Genomic DNA, 21,280 nt, shown 5'->3' on the forward strand with positions numbered 1-21,280 from the left:
ACATGACTGAGCAACTAACACACATAACATTGGAAATGGTATCATTTAAAAAAATTTTATTTTCTGAATGTTTGCTGCTTCCGTGTGGACAGTTTGTGTCTGTATGTTGACTTTGCAGGATGCTGAATTCCTTCGTCAGTTGTAAGAGTTTATCTGAAGATTATTGGGTTTTCTATTCATCTCTGCAAATCATGACAATTTTATTTCTTTTTTCCATTTCTTACAATGTATATTTCTTATTATGTCTTTATTACCTTGACTAAGTTCTCCAGTATAATTGTGAAGAGACAATGTTATATAGTAATAGAGTGTATCTTTTTCTCATTCTGGAGTGGAACACAGGTTTGAGGATCATTGTGCAGAGTCACACCACTTAGTCCACACCACTAAGGGTCCCTTAGTCTTCACCCTTTTATAAATGCATATGATTAGGATGAACTTTCAAATTTACCTGGTAGGAAGAAAAGTAGGACATTATTGTTATGCCATATGACTTAATATTTAACTTATCTTGCAATTTATCCCACACTTTTTATACATCTGCTCTTGTAGAAAGAAAGCTTAATCAATCAGCCCTTACAGTCCTCCAAAACCTGTGGTAGGTAAAAAGAAATTAACTCTGTATTAAAACTTTAAGTTAACCCTCTGTAAAACATGTGGTTGATTTAAGCAATGAAACACATCCTTACAGAGAATTTGGGGTTATAAGAGATGTTATTCCTGGAGTCTAGTTATGAAAAAAGTCAGTAACCTGTTACACATCATTTCAACATTAAAAAATAAATGTGACAACTTAAATTCGTCTCTACTTAAAGGGAGATGTAGTTTCTGTCTTGTTACCCAGCTATTTGATATTTCAGTGTCCTCAAAGTAAAAAAAAAAAAAAAATTGTATACAAGTGAATTTTCTATGATTTAAGAAAAATACACAACACAGACAGATTCATTGCTTCCTTTAGATAGTCAAGTTCAATTAACTTCTCAGCACTCTGTGCTGTTGTTATCATTGTTAATATGTTGATTTAAAAGCTGTAAACCCACTTCGATTTCCTGGAATTAACATACATTGGTTTGGGGGGCTGTGTGGGAGGTGGGGCAAGTAGCAGGTGGTTTGCCTATCAGAAGTGCCCCAGACTCCTGAGGAAAATGAACCTCTGGCACGCAGAGGGGAGTTGGGGGGGGGTGTCTCCTCATCTTGACACCCTTGTCGGCTCTGCAGAACTCCCGAGATCTAGAGATGGGATTTCTACTAAGAAGGAGGCCAGGGGCTATAGCCACCAGACTAATTGCACCATTCTCTGAGCTTCTCCTGACATTCAGAGCTTCCCCGCCCGTTTTCTCACTGCTTTTCTGTCTGGACCCTTTCGGAAGAAAGGCTTCGATATTTTACCATTACTTATTATGTTCACTATATGATACTTGTTGCTGCTGCTGCTTCTGACTCTGTGCGACCCAATAGACGGCAGCCCACCAGGCTCCCCTGTCCCCGGGATTCTCCAGGCAAGAACACTGGAGTGGGTTGCCATTTCCTTCTCCAATGCATGAAAAGTGAAAAGTGAAAGTGAAGTTGCTCAGTCGTGTCTGACTCTTAACGACCCCATGGACTGCAGCTTACCAGGCTTCTTCGTCCATGGGATTTTCCAGGCAAGAGTACTGGAGTGGGGTGCTATTGCCTTCACCGATGCTACTTGTTAGACAACCCTTTATCTGATCAGGAAATATCCTGTGTGCATGCTACATCGCTTAAGTCATGTCTAACTCTTCTCAGTCCATGGGATTTTCCAGGCAAGAATATTGGAGTGGGTTGCCATGCCCACATCCAGGGTATCTTCCTGACCCAGGGATCAAACCTGCTTCTCTTACATTCTTGCATTGGCAGGCAGGGTTCTTTACCACTAGCACCACCTGATCAGGACACTACTCCTATATTCTTTATTTACTTACAGGTTTTGTACAAATCATGAATATATTGTTGTTGTTGCTATATCAAATGATTTTTCTTCACTGGTTGATATGATTGCATTGTACTCTCTCACTCCTGCTTTGATGGTTGTTAATGGATGAGATGGCTGAATGGCATCACGGACTCGATGGACGTGAGTCTGAGTGAACTCGGGAGTTGGTGATGGACAGGGAGGCCTGGCATGGTGTGATTCATGGGGTGGCAAAGAGTCCGACACGACTGAGCGACTGAACTGAACTGAATGTAAGTAATTTTAAAACTGTAAACCCTCACTGATTTTCAGAAACAAATGTAAAGTAGTCTTTCAGTATTATGCTTTTTATGTATTATTTTAATTTCTGATATTTTTTATGAGTACTTTGTTTCAAATTTTAGTTTCATGGAATATACTCTACAATTTTTGATATCAGGTTATGTTGGACTCACATATAAGTTGGGAAAATTACCTTATTTTTTGGTGGAAGTATTTGTGTAAGATATGTATAATTCTTTAAATACTTGGGAAAGTTTCAACAGTGGCTCCATCAAAGACTGCATTTTTTTTTCAATTGATTCTTATTCCAACTCTTTATCCTGTCACTATGGGAACAGTTTGATCAGTTGAATCTGCTTTTGACAAGAATAATGAATGTACTCTGTGGGGTAACAGAAGGATCTCTTCTAATCTCAGCTTTAAAAAAGAAGTCTTAAGTGATTTGATAACATTCTTTTTAACATATATTGTTTGAGTTCATTAAAACTATAGAGAAAACATATAAATATCTGATATTCATATGCTATATTTTAATGGTCTAAGAATTAGATTCAGTAGACATCTAGTATATTTGTTTTATCATTACTCTTCAGTACATCAGATAAACTGCTATAAATATGAAGTTTCTACTGAATATTTTTAGATTGCTACCAGTGTTAAACTATTTTTATATAATTGTTCCATTTGGCAATTATATTTGTACCTATTCCTTGATAAAATGTATAATTTTTTATATTAGATAAAAGTTTTATTATAAGAAGAATGATTTTTCATTGCTCAGAGCTCTGTGGACACTGTACAATTACAGTTGCCTTAAAACATTTTAAGTTAAAAGAATTTTGAGTATGCTATATGTAAAAAAGTTTTGAATACTCAGTCCTCTATTCATTCGTACATTGTGGTAAATTAGAAGCTATGTTCTAAAGATCTCTACCCTGCCTTCAGGCACTCATTTAAGTACCCACTGAGCCAATGTCAGATAGCCTTTCATTCAGGCATACATCCTGGCTGGACTATTCAATTTCCACAAGAGAAGGTCAACTCTATTCCGAGGTTGACTGTCTGTTAGTGCATATAGGTCAATATTTATCTGGCAGCATAGAATTGCTTTATTCCAATTTCTTACCAGGAAATACAATCTCAAATTCCCTCCTGCCCAATATCTATCTATCAAAGGCCCTTCTGAGAGAAGTCTATTTGTGGAGCATTTCTTCAAGGCTGTTCTGTTTATCAGTTCTTCCACATAATCTGAAATCTACTGCAATAGTTCAGGCAGTCACAAAACTGAGTAATTTCGTCATGTTATATTTTTTCTGATTCTTTCTCCAATAATCACTGCTGTTGAATTATGCACTTGTGTAAATCTATTGCCATTAAGAGAAATAAAGAGTTATGTTATTTATAGTTAGGACACAATAGGGGATGTTTCCTTTGATAGGCCTTCTTTCTGATTTTGTTTTTTGTTTGCTTTTAGGATTGCTTGTATCTCTCCTGAGCAAGTAGATTTGCTTTGATCTTTTGGACTCTGCATATTGTTACACAGACAAGGCTTCTCATCTCTGTTTTGCTGCTAGAATGCTAAGAACTACATCAAAGCACATCCTTGGCAAGTGTGTAATCTCCCTACATATGCATTTTATTACATTATTTTATCCTTTAAATCATTTAACATGCTTCTATATTTTACTCTTTTTTCCCCCAGCTTCTTCAAATTTATATTATGTATCACCAAACGTTGTCTTAAATTATTTCTGGGTAAAGAGTGAACATAAACTTTAAGTTCATAAAATAAGTTGAAAAAGTAATATTATAACAAATGACATTTCCCAGTTTTAGCTGGTAAACTTAAATCTCTAGATTTACTTTCTTAATGCAATCAATTGTACAAGTAATATTTGTAATAAATTTTGTTCAATATTTGCATCTTAAAAATATTTTATTGTATAAAAACTAAATTTTAGCAGAAGAGTGATTCATAATACTGGAAAGTCCTTGTTTCAAAGCACATTTGATTTTTCTTCTCAGGATCCAATAATCTGAGATACATTATCTCAGATAAACAGAAATTTTAACCAAAAATTTTTCCCTAGATTCCAATAACAAAATGGACACTACTCTAAAGAAATTTATTTTTATAATTAAATGCAACATTTAATTATATCTATGTCTATAAACCTATCCTAAAATGTTACCACTGTTTGACAATAATTCTATTTTGAAGTTGTTTAATCACTAAGTCATATCTGATTCTTTTGCATCCCCGCGGACTGTAGCCCACCAGGCTTCTCTGTCCATTGGATTTCCCAGTCAAGAATGCTGAAGTGGGCTGCCATTCCCTTCTCCAGGGGATCTTCCCAACCCAGGGATTGAACCCATGTCTCCTGCATCTCCTGCATTAACTGTTGGATTCTTTACCACAGAGCCACCAGGGAAGCCCAGTTTGAAGTTCACTGAGGCATAACTCATTACATAATAGATTTTATGTTCCCTTATTTAGTTAAGAGAAAAAAATTATGTAAGCTATTATATTCTGAGTTGGTCAGTTTAGTAAATGTGACAGTTGAACATTACAAAAATACAAGCAATAATATCAACAAGGAAATTTTAATCACCTCTAAAATTGAGATTTATCTAAGAATTTTGCCACATTTCCTTACAATTCTTATCTAAGCATTATCCACATCCTTGTTAGCTGTATTTATTTGTGACTTCAAATATATTTTTTTAATTTAATACATATACCAACAACATATGTACATATATTGTGTGTGCGTGCTCAGTCATGTGCTACTGTTTGTCTCCCATGGACTGTCGCCTGCTAGGCTCCTCTGTCCATGGGATTTCCCAGGCAAGAATACCAGAGTGGGTAGCCATTTCCTTTTCCAGGATACATATCTTATATATGCATAAATAGATAATATAACTGATATGGTATAAAATATCTGAAAAATGACCAGAACTCATGAGTGTTGCATTTAGATACTAAATGACAAATAACATTACCTTACTTTCACAGTTTTTTTTTTTTTTACAACAGTGAGACCCAATTACTTTACATAATAGCAAATGTGTGTGTGTGTGTGTGTGTGTGTGTGTGTGTGTATGTATGAAGAGGGCATGGCAACCCACTCCAACATTCTTGCCTGGGAGAATCCCTCTGGACAGAGGAGCATGACGAAGTGCAGTCCATGGGGCTGCAAAGAGTTAGACATGACTAAACAACTAAGCATATATATGTAACTTCCAAATTATTTTAAATATGCATTATTTTAAGAGTAACACACCAGTTTCCTTCTTAATTTGTACTATAAAATCTTATATTAGATGATGTTTGACTTAAATTTATTAGTGCTTAAGTAAGTAAGATTTATCTAGTCTGGCGTAGTATAGACTCGAAACCTTATAGCAGAGAAATGAAGACTTATAATTTAGTATATTAGAAAATCATTAGTGACTTTTCTGATTTATATATTGTATTCATAATTCATTTTATACTTGATTTTTAATACATAGTTATATACTGTACATTTTCTGGCATGCTTTAAGAATTAAGGATGGAATAAGGCAATAGTCTATATAAATTTTGCTTTATTCTTTGCAAAGAACTCTTGGAGAACAAAAATTTTAAACTAGTGTCCTTTTCCAAATAAAAGTTTAAAGTCTTTCACTAATCCAGGATTATCAGTTTTTCATACCGTGTCTGATCTTGAAAACTGCTTATTTCAGGTAGATTATTAAATGTCAAGCAAAAACAAGAATGGTCAAGACAATGTCTGGTCTGTAAAATATATTTTGGATATCAATTTGAAAATATTATAAAAGTATTTTATGAAACTATCTGGTTCAGGTTAATCATTTAGATATAAACATGAGGATGTAACATGTCAGAATCAGTAACTTTTATGATATAAATCCTGTTTTCAGGTTTGAAATAAACAACAGCTCTGAAAATGTCTCCTCTACAAGATTGGAAAACCCAATTGAAAGTAGAGAAAACAGGGACCTTGTAGTATGAAATCCCCAATGATTTCAATATTAAAACTGCAAGAACACCCACTCTAGAAGTGTCACCCTTTGGTAATAGCAAGAGGTCATTTTACTACTAAATTTCAGGTTTGGCCACTCTGTTTCTTATTAAGAGACAGGTTTAAAATTAACCATCAATGTCTTTCTTCAAAATAAAATGTGGATCTCAACCACTGGTGCAACCCTATGTGGGATTGGGAGAAGATGCACAATCTTAACACATTTCCTTCAAGAGGCAAGGAAAGAAATGGAATTTGTCCTAAAACCTGAGCATTTCAGAGCACTGCTCCAGGGAAAAGGAACAGGTGGATCTCAGCATCATCAAGTCCTACTAATTTTACATGTTAAGTTCTTTAACATATTTTATTTATTTATTTATTTTTGGCAGTGCTGGGTTTTATCCTTGCTGTGTGGGCTTTTTTCTCTAGTTGTGGCCAATGAGGGCTGCTTTCTAGTTGCAGTGCTCAGGCTTCTCTTGTTGTGGAACATAGACAGGCTCTAGGGCACAGGCTAATATTTGCATTGCATGGGCTTAGTTGCTCTGCAGCATGTGGACTCCTCCCAGACCAGGGACTGAACCTGTGTCTCCTGCATTGGCAGGCAGATATTTTAGCACTGAGCCAATAGAAAAGAGTCCTTCACTGTATTGAGCTAAAAAAGTGTGGCTCATACTTTTATAAAGGAAAATATTAATGAAACAATATTTAAACTTGTACAAACATAAGGAGGATAAATAAGATACTTTGTTGTCATTCACTAACTAATGAATGTATTGATAAATTTGTGATAAAAATATGATAATTCATAATTTAAAAGATGCAAAAATACACCCATAAATAGACTTACAACATTTTGTTCTTGAAGATGCTAGTGCTAGTGCTAAGTCAGTTCAGTTGTGTCTGACTCTTTGTGATCCTATGGACCATAGCCTGCCAGGTTCCTCTGTCCAAGGGATTCTCCAAGTGAGAATACTGGAGTGGGTTGTCATTCCTCCTCCAGGAGATCTTCCAAACCCAGAGTTCGAACCTGCATTTCTTATGTCTCCTGCATTGGCGAGTGGGTTCTTTACCACTAGTGCCACCTAGGTTATCACTGAGAAATGAATGTTTGAAAAATAAAATTGACTTATGAAGTATCAATGATAAGCAATCCATTACAAGCCTTTATTCCTAGAAGAGAGAAAACCATTCCTAAATGTGATCTTGTTTCTTTATAAATTTACATATGCTGTAGAGGAGTAAAGAAATTTACAAAAATATGCACACTGCTATAAGCATACTTCTTATTATTTGTGGAAACTAGGACAAAAGAACAAATGGGAGTTTATATATATTTAAAAGTTAAAAACTAAACAAAGAACACAGTCAGTTGGCACACTTGGGCTGCTCAATGTTCCACCCTTAAATATGGCTGCACAAGGAGACCCAGATAACAGACCCTTGGCCAACACTCCTGGCTTTACCCTAAACCATCAGGAGCCTCACACAACATGGATGAACACACAAAGCCGAATATCAGTCTTTGTCCAACTCTCTGCAAGACACTACTTCTCATCAGCCCCTTGGGGCTAATGATAAACACACTGGTTGTATATTTAGATTGTGCTTTCCAAATGATGGGCTCAGGGAAGAATTTTTTCTGCATAGGCCCTGGGAATGGATTTGAGTTCATCTGAGAAGGAAACCCCATACTTACAGGTACATGGAATGTAGATTAAAAGGGCAATGTGAGGCATGCGTGTTCATATCCCCTTTGCTCTGAGGATCTCACCCATGAAAAGGGATGATGGTGAATAGGGCCCTTTGAAGTGAGGAACCCAGGGTACATGCCTCTCTTGCTGGGTTTAGGCTGCTACTGAAAATAATGCAAAGAAAAAAACATGTCTGAAAAGATCAGTATAAATAGCATAAACACACACATAAATGTAGAAATTAAGCCCGGGGTAACATTAGTGAAAAAACTTAGAAATTTGCCATTAAAGTTCTAAGAAGGCAAGAAAATATATGACATACATTATTTATTGTTCAATGGATAGAAACATTTTTGGGGGGATAGCAGAACAAGGGGATAATAGGACTAAGTTTTTTTTTTTTTCTTTTTGTTCTGCCAAAATGAGATGCAATGAAATACAGTGGATGATGTATGTAGCAGCATTCTTACAGTGAATATTATAATTCTCTTTTTAGTAACTGATACATTTCAGATTCACTCATTGACCATAAAATATCAAAATAATATAATTCATATGAAAAGAACTGTGGCTATATTATCTTTTCCAACTCCCACTTAACAAAGCAGACAATAGCAGTGAATGCAGAGCAGGAAACTTCTTGAGGGTTCAGTGAATCCCAGAGGTCTTAGAGAAGTTATGTCAGTGAGGATCAGATCCAAGACCAGAATTTTGCTGTTATATTTGTTCTTTCCCCTAACATTTATGTAGGCATAGCCACAATAGTTCCTCCACACATTATGTAATAAATTTCTCTCTAGACGTTGTTTGCCCCTGGCATCCATAATGATTTTGAAAACTAAAGATTATTCAGGTAGATTGCTTTATGAAAATAAGCAGTGTTATTTGATGGTCTTAATTACACCTAATACTTTTTTCCCTTTAAGGACAGAATGAAATATTTTAAAAAAATATATTTAATGTATTTCTTTTTCTCCCAGAGCATGGAATCTAGATGAAACAAGATTAATGCTGCTGGAATGATGAACACCAAGTGTTCCTAATATGGCATAGTGATTACATTCAGACTCAGATCAGGCCTTGAATTAAATCCTGGTTCATGGATAATAACTGTCCAGCCTTGAACAAGTCACTGTTCCTGTCTATTCTTAAACACCCATGTCTGGAACAAAGGCATTTAAAATAATATCTACTTTACAGGATTATTTCATTTAGCATGATTCCAGGGATGTAATAGACACTATATGAATACTGATTTCATATTACAGTTTTGTCTAATGACAAAGCAATAATGAACAATAAGAGAAACATCAGTAATAATGCTAATGAAATAAATCATATGAAATCCTGGAAATGAATTCAGGACCATACAAAACCAAAAACCTGCTTTGCTACATCTCTAAGATTATGAAGGCATTTTTCTGGGAATAGAATTTGGATATGAACATCCAGCGTTGTGACTCCATCCCTGCAATTTCTTTCTTTTTGTTATAAAAACTACTTTTGCCCTGTATACTGCTACAGTGGATTGGAAAGTGGCCCCCAAATTGTATTTCCAAGTTCTAATCCTTGGTACCATTGTGGAATATATATGGAACCTTACATGAAAATATGATGTTCACTAATTAGGTATCTCTAGATCCTAAATCCAAAGGTAATGTCCTTGTAAGAGACAGAAAGGAAGATACACAGGACACACAGAGGAAAATGATGTGAAGACAGAGGCAGAAATTGAAGTCATGTGTCTATAAGCTGCCAGAAACTAGGAGGGAGGCATGGCACAGATTCTTCCTAAGAGCTTCTGGAAAGAACCAACACAACCAACCCCTTGACTGCCAACCTCTGAACTTCAGAATGTTAGAAAATAAATTCATGCTGTTTTAAGCCATGGTTGTGAATATTTGCTATGAGAGCCCTAGAAAGCAAAGAGAGCTCCCTCTCCTATATTTGATATTTTAATGTCACTTTTAATTTAAACCCCTTTTTGTGTTCACTGTCATTATTCTCGCCATTTCTGTGGGCTGTGGATATGTTCTTAATTCTGAACTCCATTCTCTTTATGTCAAGCTCCCAATCTAACTGGCTTTTCTTTATGAGACAGTTAGCTTGAGCTGGTAAATGGTTCCACCCAGAGGTCAATTTCTTAGCCTTTATTTTGGTCTGCAATTCTTGGATTTTGAATGGAAGCCCATAGCCTGTAATTCTGTCCTCAAATCCCAATGGGACCTGTTAGTGACTGTGTGGAGTCCCCAGGCCACAGTTCCCATTAGTTGAGGTCTGCTGGTTCAATCCCATTCCAATTCAAAGTCCTTTGGTGGGAAATTGGTGGTGGTGAGTGCAGAGTCTTTTCTTGGCCAGGATGCCATAATATCGCTTGGTTATAGCCAATATATTAAGATGCCCATGTTTATTTGTATTGTTTTCTAGAGACAGAAACTGTTTGAAGGATAAAAGTTAGTGGAATTCTTGGAAGTCAAAGAGGCCACAAAAAGTGGTGGGTTTGGTTGAACATTTAGGAGCTAATAGAGCTTTTACCACCTAACTCAAAGACTCCTGTGCTAGGAGAAAATGTTCATGGAATAGATTAGATTACACTAGGTCAATACAATCTCAAGAATATTTCCATGCCAAAGGTACAGATAAAACACTACACCATCTCCCACACTGGTGGCTTATAGACACATGACACAGGTCTTAGTTTGGCTCTGAGAAACCAAAAAAATAAAAAAAAAAGGATTAGCTAAAATAAATATATAATAGTAAAATGAAATCTTTAAATTTTAAAGTCAGGTCTGTCACCTCCTGGCACACCTGCTTATTTTATGTCCCAGGAATATAGCACAGAAACTGTAGATATCTACAAAAATGGCAAAATCTTACTAAAAGCAAACTAGAATTGCATTATGGGAAATGTTCCATTTAGACAAGATTATTCATGTAAGAAATTCACTTGATAGTAATGGTTCCCAAATTAAACAAACAATGGGATACCTATTTTAATTAGCATGCAGAAGCTTCCAAAAGACTTTAGGAGTCCAAAATATCTCATTAAAAGATTTAGTACAGAAGGCTAATCAAAATTAGACACTAGAAATACAAAAGACAATAGGACTAATCTGACTCCTGTTGTTCCTCTCTTTCCCTCTTTACTTGCAGACACACATTTTATTAATTCTTTGTCTGAACTGTCTTTTCACTCTGAAGACACTATAATTTTTTTTTTTTTTTTTTAGTAAAACTCCTAAATGGTAGAGAGACTTCCATGGATATCTTTCACCTCTTGATCAAAGATCAAACTATGGGTCATAGTTTAATGATTTTCTAAACCAAACAGGAAACCCAAAGGTTTTTTGAAGAGTTTAGAGTCACTGTCAAGGACTATATGACCCAAGGCTTCCAGATCTTTACCAGTTTATGCACACAATGAAACCCAAAAATGGAAATAGGAAAAAATCCAGGATGATGATATTAGAAATTTTTAATCTTCAATATGTTCCTTTGCTGCTGCTGCTGCTGCTGCTCAGTCGTTTCAGTCGTGTCTGACTCTGTGCGACCCCATAGACGGCAGCCCACCAGGCTCCCCCATCCCAGGGATTCTCCAGGCAAGAACACTGGAGTGGGTTGCCATTCCCTTTTCCAATGCATGAAAGTGAAAAGGGAAAGTGAAGTCGCTCAGTCCTGTCTGACTCGTAGTGACCCCATGGACTGCAGCTTACCAGGTTCCTCTGTTCATGGGATTTTCCAGGCAAGTGTACTGGAGTGGGTTGCCATTGCCTTCTCTGAATATGTTCCCTTAATGGACCAAAAAATATTGCAAAATAGCAACTGAACTTTTATAAGTCATTCCTAGGGTCTTCCCTTCCTATAATGATAGGTCAATTATTCAAACATGCAAACCAAAAAAGATGTATCTGTGGTAGATTTTAAAGATTGCTCAGAACCCACTTCTTTTTTTTTTTTTTTTTTTCTTTACTTTATTTTACTTTACAATACTGTATTGGTTTTGCCATACATTGACATGAATCCACCACGGGTGTATACAAGCTCCCAATCCTGAATCCCCCTCCCACCTTCCACCCCATATCATCTCTCTGGATCATCCCCATGCACCAGCCCCAAGCATGCTGTATCCTGTATCGAACATAGACTGGCACTTCATTTCTTACATGATAGTATACATGTTTCAATGCCATTCTCCCAAATCATCCCACCTTCCTCCCTCTCCCTCTGAGTCCAAAAGTCCATTCTATACATCTGTGACCCTTTTGCTGTCTCGCATCCAGGGTCATCATTACCATCTTTCTAAATTCCATATATATGTGTCAGTATACTGTATTGGTGTTTTTCTTTCTGGCTTACTTCACTCTGTATAATCGGCTCCAGTTTCATCCATCTCATTAGAACTGATTCAAATGTATTCTTTTTAATGGCTGAGTAATACTCCATTGTATATATGTACCACAGCTTTCTTATGAATTCATCTGCTGATGGACATCTAGGTTGTTTCCATGAAAAAGGGAACCCTCTTACACTGTTGGTGGGAATGCAAACTAATACAGCCACTATGGAAAACAGTGTGGAGATTCCTTAAAAAATTGCAAATAGAGCTGCCTTATGACCCAGCAATCCCACTGCTGGGCATACACATCAAGGAAACCAGAATTGAAAGAGAACCCACTTCTTACAGCATTCAAAGTTTCATACAATAAATCAGGTCAATCAATCTGCCCTGTCATGTGCTTGTGTTCAGTGGTGTCCAACTCTTTGCAACCATATAGACTATAGCCCGCCAGGCTCCTCTGTCCATGGGATTCTCCAGGCAAGAATACTGGAGTGGGTTGCCATGTTCACCTCCAGGATATTTTTCTGACTTAAGGATCTAACCCACATCTCCTGTGTCTCATGCTTTGCAGGCAGATTCTTTACTGCTGAGTCAGGGGGAACCCTAATCTCCTCTACATACATGCTAAGTCGCTCCAGTTGTGTTGCACTCTTTGTGACCCTTATGGACTGTAGCCTGCCAGGCTCCTCTGTCCATGGGATTCTCCAGGCAAGAATACTGGAGTGGGTTGCCTTGCCCTTCTCCAGGGGATCTTCCCTACCTAGGGATTGAACCTGTATCTCTTAGGTCTCCTGCACTGGCAAGCTGGTTCTTTACTATTAGTGCCACCTGGGAAGAGGAGCCCTAATTTCCTCTAGCTGCCCTATTTGTAAATAGATTATCTCCTGAGATTAGTGGATTGATAAAAAGGCAGAAAATTGAATGAAAAGTTGCCAATCTGAATTTATGACAATACCTGAGCACTTTGAAAAGACTTTGGAAATAGAGTGCAGCAAAAATCTGCCAAGCTGTTGGCCTTACAGCTACAATGGCTCCAAAGCCAGAGCCTGAAATAACATCTGGAGCCTCTGCCCCATGGTATCCTTCTAGAGGTCGCTCATCAAAATCATGGTCCAAAGACTGATTCATCTGTAATTAACCAGGAACCTAGAAAGAAGAATGTCTTCAAAGGTCCTAAGCAAGTTCTTCAAGTTGAGGACTTCCATATGGGACTCAGAGGTGTTTTTTAGTAAACTGTTAACCATAATTCCCTTAAAGAGTCAAGCAGAAACTAAAGTTAAAATTAATGGGAAACCTTGCCAAATTCTAGTTGATACTGGAGTTAACACTTTTTACTTTAAAACTACTCTCATAAGACCATAATCCCTTGGAGTGAAAAAAGGTTTCTGTAGTAGGGGTATTTAATAAAGTTAAAATAGAACCCCTTTCTTAAACAGTTCAAATGACTCTGGGACCTTTCACTGAAAACCATTTGTTTTTGTTATGGGATATGGTCCCAGTCTATTAGGTAGAGGTCTCTGTTCTAATTTAAAAGGGCTAATAACTTGACTTCGAACAGAGACCTTGCCTTCAAATCATCTGATCAACTTGAACCAGATCTTTTATGGTCTCTGTAATTTAGCCTCCATATAGAAGAGGAAAATTTCAACAGGCAACCTCTAAATAATCATACTTCTCAAAAATCTGTGGGCTAATTCTTACACTGATATTGGGATGATAGAAAGTATTGAACCTGTACAAATCTCTTTCTTAATTGCTTCAATATTCATCGAAGCCTGAGGCCATACACGCTCCATAGTCACCAAAAGTGGAAGATCTAATAGTGTAGGAGTGTCTGTGTTTAGTCACTCAGTTGTGTCTGACTCTTTATGACTCCATGAACTGTAGCACACCAGGCTCCTCTGGCCATGGGGATTTTCCAGGCTAGAATATTGGAGTGGTTTGCCATACCCTTCTCCAAGGGATCTTCCCAACCCAGGGACTGAACCCAGGTCTCTCATGTTGCAGGTGAATTCTTTACTGTCTGAGCCACCAGGGAAGCCTCATTAGTGCAGGGGTGATCACTCCCTCTACCCATCCCCAGAACAGACCGATTTTGTCAGGCTGGAAACTTAATGGGAGGGGATGGCAATTTGTCCATGACTTGAGAGCAATTAACAAGATAGTTATTCTTTACATTTCAGTTTTTTTCTAAACCATTATGCCCTTTTATTACAAGATATTCAAAATGGTTCACAGTTGTGGACTTTTGTTCAGTCTTTTACAGCAGCTCTATAGATCCTAAAAGCTAATATCTATTTGCCTTTATTAGGAACAATCAACAGTAGGCCTGAACAATCATTCCTTAAGAGTTTCTGAGGCTCCATCTTGTCTGTTCCAAATGTTGCACCAAGATTTAAGTGCCCTCCAATTCCTCGGGGAATTTAACCCATTTGAAATATGTAGACAACCTCTTGTGCTCAGTTACCAAAGAGGCGTCCATAAAAATTCCATTTGTTTGTTGAAGCATTTACCTAAAAAGGAGCATAAACTCTTTGAAGAAAAATTACAATTATCTCTAAGTACTGTTCATTAACTAGGTCATAATCTAATTGCAAAAGGAATCCAGCTATCTCAAAAATAGAATGAAAGGCACTCAGTTGTGTCCAACTTTTTGTGATTCCATGGACTATATAGAAGTAAGGAATTCCACTCCATGGAATTCTCCAGGCCAGAATACTAGAGTGGGTAGCCTTTTCCTTCTCCAGGGGATCTTCCTAACTCAGGGATTGAACCCAGGTCTCCCGCACTGTGGAAAGATTCTTTACCAGCTGAGCAACAAGGGAGGCCCATCTCAAAAATAAATTAAGCTAATTCAAGAATTTCCTAGGCCTACAGCTTCATGGATTTCTGGGCTAACTGATTACTACAGACTAAGGATTTCCATTTATGTCTATTGTGTTCCTCATTCTATGAACTTACCAAAATTTCAACCCCTGAATTCCTTCCTTGGGAAGATAAACCTGAGCAGGCCTTTTAAAATCTAAAATAAGTCTCCTAAGGCAAAGTAAATGAAAGCAAAAATAAACAAGTGTGACCTAATAAAATGTATAAGCCTCTGCACCCAAAGGAAACTATAAACAAAAAGACAACCTACAGAATGGGAGAAAATATTTTCAAACATTGTGACCAACAGGTATTAATGTCCAAAATATACAAACAGCTCATACAACTGAACATTAAAAAAAAAAACCTAATGATAAAAAAGCAGAAGACCTAAATAGACATTTCTTCAAGGAATACGTATAGATTGCCAACAGGTGAAAAGGTGCTTAACATACCTAACTATTGGAGAATTGCAAATCAAAAGTACAACAAGCTATCAGCTCATACCAATTAGAGTGGCCATCACCAAAAAGTTTACAAATAACAAGTGCCAGAGAGGGTTTGGATTCAGGGAACCCTCCTCAACTGTTGATTGGGAATGTAAATTGGTCTAGTCACTCACTATGGAAAACAGGATGAAATTTCCTTAAAAACTAAAAATAGAGTCGCCATATGATCCAGTAATCTCACTCCTGGAGATATATCCAAAGAAAACTCAATATTTTGAAAAAATTCACTCATGCCAATGTTTATAACAGCACTATTTACAGTAGACAAGACATGGAAGCAACCTAAATGTCCATTGACAGATGAGTGGATAAAGAAGATGGTAACGATAACCCTATATGCGAGACAGCAAAAGAGACACAGATGTAAAGAACAGACTTTTGGACTCTGTGGGAGAGGGAGAGGGTGGGATGATTTGGGAGAATGGCATTGAAACATGTATACTATCATGTAAGAAATGAATCGCTAGTCTAGGTTCAATACAGGATACAGGATGCTTGGGGCTGGTGCACTGGGATGACCCAGAGAGATGATATGGGGAGGGTGATGGGAGTGGGGTTCAGGATTGGGAACTCATGTACACCTGTGGTGGATTCATGTCAATGTGTGACAAAACCAATACAGTATTGTAAAGTAAAAAAATAAAATTAAAAATAAAATAAAATAAATAACCAATAGGGCCTACTGTATAACACAGGGAACCACTCAATATTATGTGCCAACCTAAATGGGAACATAATTTGAAAAAGAATAGGCACATGTCCAGGTATAACTGAGTCACTTTGCTGAACACATGAAACTAACACAGCGTTGTTAATCAACTATAGTCCAGGGTAAAATTAATAGTGTAAAAAAATAAAAAAGAAAGATGGTGAAAAAAAATAAAGAAGATGTGACATAAATACATATACACACATACTGGAATATTGTTCAGCCATAGAATAGAATGAAATAATGCCATCTGAAGTCACATGGATGGACCTAGAGATTGCCACACTAAGTGAGGTAAGTCAGACAAAGACAAATTTCATATTACTTATACATGGAATTTAAAAAATGATACAAATGAACTTATTTACAGAACAGAAACAACTCACAGACATAGAAAACAAACTCATGATTACCACAGGGGAAGGCAGGGGAGAGGGATAAATTAGGAGTTTGGGATTAACTGATGCACACTACTATATATAAAATAGACAAGCGGCAAAGTCTTACTGTATAGCACAGGGAACTATATTTAGTAAGGGAACATTTCATGCCAAGATGGGCTCGATAAAGGACAGAAATGGTCTGGACCTAACAGAAGCAGAAGATATTGCAAAGAGGTGGCAAGAATACACAGAAGAACTGTACAAAAAAGATCTTCACGACCAAGATAATCATGATGGTGTGATCACTCACCTAGAGCCAGACATCCTGGAATGTGAAGTCAAGTGGGCCTTAGAAAGCATCACTACGAACAAAGCTAGTGGAGGTGACGGAATTCCTATTGAGCTATTTCAAATCCTGAAAGATGATGCTGTGAAAGTGCTAATAAACCCAGGCCTATTGCCTATCACAAAAACAAATGAATTCAGTTGTTCAGGCTTATCATAGCAGTCTTAGGATTACAGCCACTGTAACTGCAAAGTTTGTAGAAGCCTCACTCAGTAGGTTCAACAGAAGGAAATAATATTTATTTGCAAATTACAAATGCTGTTCAAAGTTTTCTTAACTCTCTTACATTTCTCTGCAAGCAAGCTAACCTTCTGTGAGATCCTTCTTCCTTGACCATCTAATTTACATCTTAAAGTGACAATGATCTTAATCCTGCTATCTTACTACCTCTCCCTGATAAAGGTGAGTCCCCATGACTTTGAGGTAATAATCTCCCATTTTGTGAGACATGGTTCTGGTTTACAAGATACCCTTTTAATTCTTATCTAATGTTGTACATTGCTGGTTCATACTATAGAAATGAAAATGGGAAATTCCAAGATGGTTATGCTGTTGCTATTTAGTTGCTAAGTCATTACAACCCCATGGACTGTAGCATGCCAGGCTTCCCCGTCCTTCACTATCTCCCAGAGTTTGACTCAGTTTGTGCATTGTGTCAGTGATGCCATCCAACCATCTTATCCTATTCCCCTTCTCCACCTGCCCTCAATTTTTCCCAGCATCAGAGTATCTTCCAATGAGTCAGCTGTTCACATCAGGTGATCAAAAGTATTGGCACTTCAGCCTCAGCATCAATCCTACCAATTAACATTTCGGGTTGATTTCATTTAGGATTGACAGGATTGTTCTTTCCTTCTCCAGAGGAACTTTCTAACCTAAGGATAGAACCTGCATCTAAAGAATCTGCCTGCCTTTGCAGGTAGACATAAAAGAGGCTAGTTCCATTCCTGGGTAGGGAAGATCCCCTGAAGGAGGGCATGGCAATCCACTCCAGTATTCTTGCCTGAAGAGTTCCAGGGCCAGAGAAGCCTGGAGGCTACAGTCCATAGGATCACATAGAGTCAGACTAAACTGAAGCAACTTAGCTGCACTCCTGGTTGCTTGGCAGATTCATTATCACTGAACCATCGGGGAAGCCCTCCACATGCAATAGTCATCAATAAACCAATGAACTAAGACACTCTTGGTTTAGATTGCTGAGTTAGAAAGGCCCTACCAGGAGATCTTCATGACACAAGATTTGCTTCCTTTGTCATACTGGTTAGGCTGGCTAGAAGTAAATGGAAATGAAAATATAATAAGAAATCTTTCCTCAATTTTTGATATTTCAGAATATTCTTCTAAGATGAAAACCCTTAAACTCTCTAGCAAAGTTGTTCATAATAATAAGATATACCTTGCTATTATGTAAACTAAGCAGTGAGGTGTCCAGGCTATAAGCAAACATTACCTGCTGTATCTAGAGTAACCCTTCCAGATGTATTGAAACTCAGTTACATAAAATCATCAAGCAAGCCACTTAACTTAAAGGAGTAACACTTTGAATGAAGTTTTGCTTTGACCCACTTGATTTTGATTGGTTTGGGTCTTAGGGAATGTCATGCCAAATGGGGAACTACCCTGCTTATTTTTAATATAATCACAATAATATCCCTGGTGTGTTTATCTCTCAAAAGACTTAAGTGCATGTGCATTCACAGCTACTAACTGCCAAGCGGTTGATCTCCCTAAGAGTGGAATGTCAGAATGCCTCAGGGATTAAGCAAAAATATCTTGACCAATGAATACGACATAAAGGATCCCCCTCCAAAAAAAATCTTCAGTTGGTAGCTGAGAGGGGTACTAATGCCTGAAATGTTGACCACATCTCTCAGCAAAGCCAAGAGTTTGATAAAAAGCAGAGGATTATTAAAAAAAAGGAAACAGCAGGCCAAAATAGAGTCATTTGTGCTAAATGTAGGCTTCCCAGGTGGTGCTAGTAATAAAGAACTTGCCTACCAATGCAGGAGACATAGAGACAAGGGTTCAATCCCTGGATCAGGAAGATCCCCTGGAGGAGGGCATGGAAGCCCATTCCCAGTATTTTGCTTGAAAAATTACATGGACAAAGGAGCCTGCTGGGCTATAGTCCATGGGGTCACAAGAGTCAGACATGACTGAAGTGACTGAGCTAAATATACATTATCAAACAAAGACTTAATACCTACCTAATTGCAGTTTCAATCTTCCCCAAGATGTACTCATAACAAGGCAGTTTGGAATTTCCTGGTCAGCACCAGAGGAGTAACTGGCCTTGGTACTCCAAAGGAAGGTGACCTAGACGGAAATAATCCTTTTTTCATTTATGACTTCATTGTCTCAGCACCTCTCTGACCTTAAAATTCTTTCCTTCCCTATAGTTATTTGGAGCTCTTTTCTATTTACCACAGGCTTCCCTTGTGGCTCAGATGATAAAAAAAATCTGCCTGCAATACAGGAGACCTGGGTCTGATCCCTCCAGTTGGGAACATTCTCTGGAGCAGGAAATGGCAACTCTCTGCAGTATTCATGAATGGAATATTCCATGGACAGAGGCTCCTGCCAAATTCATGAATCCTTTAGTAAACTTGTTAGGTCTCCAGATTTACTCGGTTCCATTTTACTTTTTAACACACACACACACACATGCATATTGGTATAAAATGTTACTCAGTGAATATATATTAAATGTAATTAATACATACAAATCATTTCCTTATAATTCTTTATGCAATTATTTTTAAGCGTGCATTCAGTATGTCTAATATACTATGATCGTAGAATAGAAAACAAGATTGTTGACAGCTTTTCACTTTACAACATGATCATGTTTTTTCTTGAACTATTCTTGAAAAATATATTGTCAGTCATGATTTCCTTCAGGAAATGGTATCAACTGTCATAGCCCTTGTGATGTGAGTGGGCAGGATTCAGTCTGGTGGAAGTATGAAGGGACTAGGCATTTCCTCTGAGTCAGTATCAGAATATCCTAAAGAGGGGTCATGCTGCTGCTCTCTTTAGCTCCCTGCGTGCTGTGCTGTGCTTAGTCGCTCAGTTGTATCTGACTCTTTGTGACCCCTACCTCTTATCTTTTTCACTCTGTTTAGGTGAAACCATACACAACCACTTTTGTTGGTTTCATGGGGAAAGAGGAGTTGCAAAGAAAATTCAAATTCTGTTCATTGTCATTAAGTTATTCCTTAGGTAGAACTCTAAGAGACCGATGGCTGCAATATTTAAAAAAGTAAAGCCTAAAATAATTTTTATAACATTTCTATCAGAGTATAGCTCCGTTACAATGTTGTGTTAGTGTCTGCTATATAGCAAAGTGAATCGGCTATATATGTATAAACCCTCTCTTTTTAAAATTTCCTTCCAATTTAGGTTACCAGAAAGCACTGAGTAGAATTTCCCTGTGCTGTGCTGCATGGTAGGTTCTCATTCATTGTCTATTTTATGCATAGTAGTATATGTATGGGCTTCCCTGGTGGTTCAGACAGTAAAGAATCCACCTGCAGTGCAGAAGACCTGGGTTTGATCCCTGGTTGGGAAGATCCCCTGAAGGAGGGCATGGCAACCCATTCCAGTATTCTTGCCTGGAGAATTCCATGGACACAGGAGCCTGGTGGGTTACAGTCCATGGGGTCACAAAGAGCTGGGCATGACTGAGCGACTAATCACAGTACAGCATATATGTCAATCCTAATCTCCCGATTCATCCCACCCCTTCATCTCCCTTTGGTGTCCATTTGTCAGAAAGATAAAAGCAAATATCACATCTTAATGCATATATGACAGTTCAGTTCAGTCCAGTCACTCAGTTGTGTCCGACTCTTTGAGACCCCATGAATCGCAGCACACCAGGCCTCCCTGTCAGATTTCCAAAAATGGAACAGATGACTCTATTTGCAAAGCAGAAATAGACACAAACACAGAGAACAAACATGTAAACAAACCATTTTTGAGAAGGATTTTGTGCCATTCTCATCTTTAACTATGACTCTGTTACAACAATAGTATAATTCAGATTTCCCAAAAAAAGCAAGTAATGAATTTGTTTTATGTCATGAATGGATGTGAGAGTTGGACTGTGAAGAAGGCTGAGCGCCGAAGAATTGATGCTTTTGAACTGTGGTGTTGGAGAAGACTCTTGAGAATCCCTTGGACTGCAAGGAGA

This window comes from Capra hircus, chromosome 20, assembly GCF_001704415.2.
Source record: "Capra hircus breed San Clemente chromosome 20, ASM170441v1, whole genome shotgun sequence".
Classification (NCBI taxonomy): Eukaryota; Metazoa; Chordata; class Mammalia; order Artiodactyla; family Bovidae; genus Capra; species Capra hircus.